The following is a 6214-nucleotide window of genomic DNA, read 5'->3' as shown; positions in this document are numbered from 1 at the left end:
AGCTATCTATACTGAGCAAAACAATTTGCATCCTGTGATGGGGAGGTACAGGGGAAGGAAAATACTTACAGCCCCTGGAGATGTTCAGAAAATGGTTATTGACAAAGCTACATTCCTGGCCCAGAGGCAATCATTAGCATTGGGATATTTGCACTTAGGTTTGGTTGTACTGATATTTAAGGAACAACTAAAATGTAATTTTCTTTTTGAAAAAAATATACGTTTTTTTGAGACAGGGTCTGTGGCTCAGGCTGGAATGCAGTGGCCAATCACAGCTCACTGCAGCCTTGACCTCCTAGGCTCAAGCAGTCTTCCTGCCCCAGTCCTTCCTTCTTGAGTAGTGGGGACTACACTACAGGTGTACACCATCGTGCTCAGCTAATTTTTTTATATTTAGTAGAATGGAGTTGCTCACTATGTTGCCCAGGCTGGTCTCGAACTCCTGGGCTCAAGTGATCCACCCGCCTCCACCTGCCAAAGTGTTAGGATTACAGGTGTGAGCCACTGCACCAGGTCTAAAATGTGATTTTCTATTTCCCATTTTGAAATACTTAGTAATTACTAAGTGCTAATTTCCTGCTTTACAGAGAGTACCTGGTTCAAATCCCACTCAACCCATTTCCAAAAGACAGTTAAAAGCCTTCCTGGGGTTTATATTGAGTACTATTTAATACAAGTAGACTATTAGATAAAACTTGCTATACTGAGATTTTCCTTATAGTAGTACTTCTAAAAGGCCAGTTCCAAAGTCCATGATAAATTCATGTGATCTGAAACCATATACATTTCATGAATCCGTCTCGGTTGGTCTGATGGTCCAAAGTTATAAAGCCTGATGTTAATACCCAATTGGCTCTACAGATTTAGGGCTAAGGAATCGTAGGAAGAGAGAGCAATATCTCTGAGAGAGATGTCTGCATCATACTTAATAAATAAGCAAACCCTCTTGGGAAAGAAGGGATCTATTAGAATAATAGAATATCTGCTGGTAGGTAGATAAAGATGCACATAGATCTGCAAAAAGGGGCACAGGGCAGGGAAAGCAGAGCATGTCTCTTAACATTTTTGGCTCTTTGACTGTTTCATAGACATGCTTTTTATCTTTGGGAATTTCCTTTTTGCAATAGATTTCCTTTTGTTTTCATGAGATAGAAGCTCTTGGTACCGTTGAACCTCAGTATCCACAGGGAATTGGTTCCAGGACCCGTGCAGATAATGAAGTCCACAGATGTTCAAGTCTCTTACGTAAAATGGTGTGGTATTTGCATATAACCTATGCACAGTCTCCCATATACTTCAAATAATCTCTAGATTATTCATGATACCTGATACAATAGAAACACTATATAAATAGTTGTTACACTGTATTGCTTTTAAATTTTGCATTATTTTAATTGTTATAGTGTTATTATTTATTAATATTTTCAACATGAGGTTCACTGAATCCACAGATATGGAACCTACACAGACGGAGGACTGACTGTAATTGTTTCACAGTTTATTTTCTTGACTGAAGATTACTGAGTTACTTGGATACTCCTGTTGGGATTGTTACCAGTCCTGCTTTGCTGGGATTGGAGTAATGAGGCTTTCCTGTCAGCCGTATTCTGGGAATCTTCTTGGTGTACTGGGCATCTGTCAAACTATGTGTTGTTGTATTTGTTATTAGATGTGCCTCTGCACCAGAGTGTTGAGATTTCAGCCGCATTCCTCGAATCCCAGGCATACATGGATAATGGTCTGTAACCTGCTTCTCTATGTCCTTGCTGTATAGACCCTGTCTCTTCTGCAGCAGAGTCAGAAAAGTGGGTACCATTTCAATGGACTGACATTCATGCTTGACACATCAGCTCCCCTATCACTGGGCTTGGGGCTGGAAGGCAGTTTGACCTCAGCCGAGTCACTTAGTGCCCAGAGTCCTGATCTGCTCTTCTGTGAGATGAAAATCACAGTTAGTACCTATTCTTGTCCACAGAATTGGCTCGCGTCCAATAAATCTATCAACCATCCATTCAATTGACACTTATTAAGAATTTCCTTGCTTGCAAGGCACTGGGGCTAAGGATGAATAAGATCGGACACCTGCCCTGGAGGAGCTGTTTGTTAGGGAGGCAATGGATCAAGTGAGGTAATGCACACATTAAAAACAAAAAAAACCACCTTACTTCACTCCCATTGGGTTAGCTGTTTTAAAAAAGAAAAGAACAGTAATCTAAATGTTGACCAGATTGTGGAGAAATTAGAACCTTTGTGCACTGTTGTTGGTAATATAAAAGGTGCAGCTGCTGTGGAGGGTGGTATGGCAATTGCTCAAAAAAGTTAAAAATAGAATGATCCTATGGTCCAGCAATTCCACTTCTAGGTATATGCTCAAAATTGAAGGTAGAGACTCAGACACTTCCACATCAGTGTTCATGACGGCATTATCCACAAGAGCCAAAAGGTGAAAACAAGCCAGGTATTCATCGACAGAAGAATGCATAAGCCAAATGTGGTAGATACAGAAAATGGAAGATATTCAGCCTTAAAAACGCATCAAATTCTGATACATGCTACAACGTGGATGAACCTTGAAAACATTACGCTACGTGAAATAAGCCAGACACCAAAGGATGAATATTGTATGATTCCACTGATATGAGATACCTAGAATAGGAAAATTCATACAGAAAGTAGAATAGAGGTTCCCAGGAGGGGTAGGGGGTAGAGAATGGGGTCATGTTTAATAGGTACAGAGCTTCAGTTTGGGATGATGAAAAAGTCCGGAAATGGTAGCAGTGATGGTTACACAACATTGTGAATGTGCTTAACACTACTGAACTATGCACTTAAGAAAGGTTTAAACAGGAAATTTTATGCATATCTTACCACAACTTTTTTTTAACTTTATAATACCTAAAATGCCATGCAAATGCAAGGATTGTTAACTTGAATTAAAATTAATGGGATTGTGTTTATAATCAGTCTCTTAAAGTGCTGTATACACAAAATTACATTGTCACTGTTTATTGTGTGATATCGAAGAACATCTGTCCAGATAAACTTTAATAATAATTTATATCCCATCTTCTTTCAAAAAGAATTTGAGGTAGTTTACTATACAATCATAGGGGTAATGAGACCAAATCCCATTAATATAAGACAAAATATAGAAACTAAGATACATCAGGGTAATGAGACCAAATCCCATTAATATAAGATAAGATACAGAAACTAAGATACAAAGCAGAGAGGAAGGAAGAGAAGGCAGGTCTACTGAACAAAACTCAACTGTTCTCCTAGGAACCAGGGAAGTGTTCATATTAATCAGATCTTTTATTCTTAAAATGTCAGTTTCAATATGATCCTTGTATGGCTCTATAGTGCTTTGTGTTGTTACCATGAACAGTTCTGGGAATTTATTTTGTAATCAGGGCACACCTAATCAAAGCAAAAGAAGGATGTAAAACAAGAACACGTTTTCCTGAGACTGAGCCCTCAGGACTATATTCTGTGTTTAAGGGAACAGGTTCCTGGAAGGGTATCTGCCCTGCTTGCCACGGCCCCATCAATCTCATCTACCTTCCCTGGCCTGCACTCGTCCATACTCGTGGCCTGTCATGACAACCATATCCTCAGCTGGCTCCCCCAGCCTTCCAGCCCCTATCCAAACCCTGCTCTGGCAGCCTGGATCCTGTAAGGCCCCATGTGTGGCCATGACTCCAGCCCCTGCTGGAGTTTTCTCCTCCTGACGCTCCTGTCTTCCTGGACAGGCCCTGTACTTCTTGCAGAGGATAGGTCAGACTGCACTTTCTCCAACCCAATCCATTCCCCTTCTCCGTGTTGTTCCCATGTAGTGCTCCAATTACACATTAACTGGGTTGCAAATAAATAGAAAGTCTTGTGACCTTTGTTTCATTTCTTGTGAAAAATGAAAAGCAGGGGCCATTAGACCAAAGATCACATCATACATCCTATTAGAAATAATAACATTTGTAGAATGATGTATGAGGGCCAAGAAGGGAAGTCAGGTTTATCTAATCCAGCCCTTTGACAACAGAAAAACAGACTCAGAAAGGAAGTGACTTACCCTGTATGCTAGAGGTAGAAATAGACTTGGAACCCCAGTTTCTTAAAACCCTGTATTTTTATAACACCATGCTAATTTCATTCTAATTTGCATTTTATTTAATAATCAGCAAACAGTTCTTTAGATGCACCCCAAACATAGGCCAAGAGCAACGAGGTAAAGTAGCAGAAAGAGTACTTGCTTTGCAAAAGCCATAGACCTTGACCAAGTTATTTCACGGCCCTGGACCTCTGTTGGAACTGTTTCCTGATTATTAAATAAAACACAAATTAGAATGAAATTAGCATGGTGTTATACAAACACTGGGTTTCAAGAAACTGGGGTTCCAATTCTATTTCTACTTCTGTTTTCTCATCTGTAAAATGAAGAGAAGAGCTGGATCAGCCTTAAGTTTATATCTGCTTATAGCATTTTGTGATCTTACTAGACGATTGGCTTAACCCACTGTATTGGTCAGGGTTCTCTAAAGGTACAGAACTAATAGGTTAGATGAATATATGAAGGGGAGTTTATTAGGAGAACCGACTCACACGATCACAAGATGAGGTCCCACAGTAGACGTCTGCAAGCTGCAGAGCCAGGAAGCCAGTCTGAGTCCCAAAACCTCAAAAGTAGGGAAGCTGATAGTGCAGTCTTCGGGCTGTGGCCGAATGCCGGAGAGCCCCTGGCAAACCACTGGTGTAAGTCCAAGAGTCCAAAAGCTGAGAACTTGGAGTCTGATGTTCCAGGGCCGGAAGCATCCAGCACCAAAGATCTAGTCCTTCCACCTTCCTCTCCCTGCTTTTTTTTTTTTTTAAATTAGATTTTGGTACTGGGAATGGTTCTAGAGGAACAGAGTTTTAAGGATGGATTTCTTTAGTTGGTTTTGGGGTTTCTAGAGTTGGCTGCTTAATATGATTAGCCTCAAAAATGCTAAGAATTCTACTTCTAATTGTGTGGAGAACACTGAGAATCCTTGTCACGAACTGTTTAAAGAGTTATGCAAAAGAAATGCATTCATTACTCCTGATTCACCACTCATGAGAGGCAAGGAGTTTAATAACTGTGTATGTAATACCTTTGATCATTTGTAGAGAACCAAGGAATATAATGAAGTTGATTGGTTGCTCTAAGTTCACTGGACAGAGTGATGGAAGAAAACAGTGAACTCAGGGATTTTAACTCCTGGCTCCAGAAGCATACTCTGAGCCTCAAATCTAAGATTGCCTGGAGTGAGAGTCTTATCTCCAGTAAGAAAAGTGCTGAAATTGTGGAAAGCCAGACACAAGCTCTTATCATGGAAGTGGCTGACCTGCAATGAAAGGTGCATGCACAGCCTCACCAGGTGTCTACTGTTAAAATGAGGGCATTGATTGGAAAAGAATGGGACCCTGCCACTTAGAATGGGGATGTGTGAGAGGATCCTGATGAAGCTGGTGACATAGAGACAAACCCTATCATTCCACCCCTGGCCCCTCCCAGATCTCACATCCTCACATTTCAAAAGAAATCGTGCCTTCCCAACAGTCCAGTCTTAACTCATTTCGGCATTAACTGAAAAGTACACAGTCCAAAGTTTCATCTGAAACAAGGCAAGTCCCTCCCACCTATGAGCCTGTAAAATCAAAAGAGAAGTTAGCTATTTCCCAGATAAAATGGGGGTACAGACATTGGGTAAATATACCTGTTCCAAATGGGAGAAATTGTCCAAAACGAAGGGGCTATCAGCCTCATGCAAGTCTGAAGTCCAATAAAGCAGTCATTAAACCTTAAAGTTCCAAAATGATCTCCTTTGACTCTGTGTTTCATATCCATGAGATATGCTGATGCAAGAGGTGGGTTCCCACGGCCTTTTGCAGCTCTGCCCCTGTTGCTTTGCAGGATACAGCCTTCCTCCTGGTTGCTTTCATGGGCTAGCATTGAGTGTCTGCAGCTTCTCCAAGTGCACGATGCAAGCTGTCAGTGGATCTACCATTCTGCAGTCTGGAGGATGGTGTCTCTCTTCTCACAGCTCCTCCAGCCCCATAATTCCCTTCCATACTTCCCTAGCAGAGATTCTCCATGAGGGCCCTGCCCCTGCAGCAAACTTCTGCCTGGACATCCAGGCATTTCCATACATTCTCTGAAGTGTAGGTGGAGGTTCCCAAACCTCAGTTCCTGACTTCT

The 6214-nt window shown here is 41.3% G+C and overlaps 1 protein-coding gene across 7 annotated transcripts in view; it reads left to right on the top strand.

The window, feature by feature from the left end:
* Positions 1-6214, top strand: part of MCF2L2 (MCF.2 cell line derived transforming sequence-like 2) — a 279331-nt gene that overhangs the window by 178108 nt on the left and 95009 nt on the right. The window lies entirely within an intron of this gene.

Source organism: Aotus nancymaae, unplaced genomic scaffold (genome assembly GCF_030222135.1).
Source record: "Aotus nancymaae isolate 86718 unplaced genomic scaffold, 86718_ANA_hifiasm-v0.15.2.pri h1tg000067l, whole genome shotgun sequence".
In the NCBI taxonomy this organism is placed as follows: domain Eukaryota; kingdom Metazoa; phylum Chordata; class Mammalia; order Primates; family Aotidae; genus Aotus; species Aotus nancymaae.
This window is presented reverse-complemented; position numbering and strand designations above follow the sequence as displayed.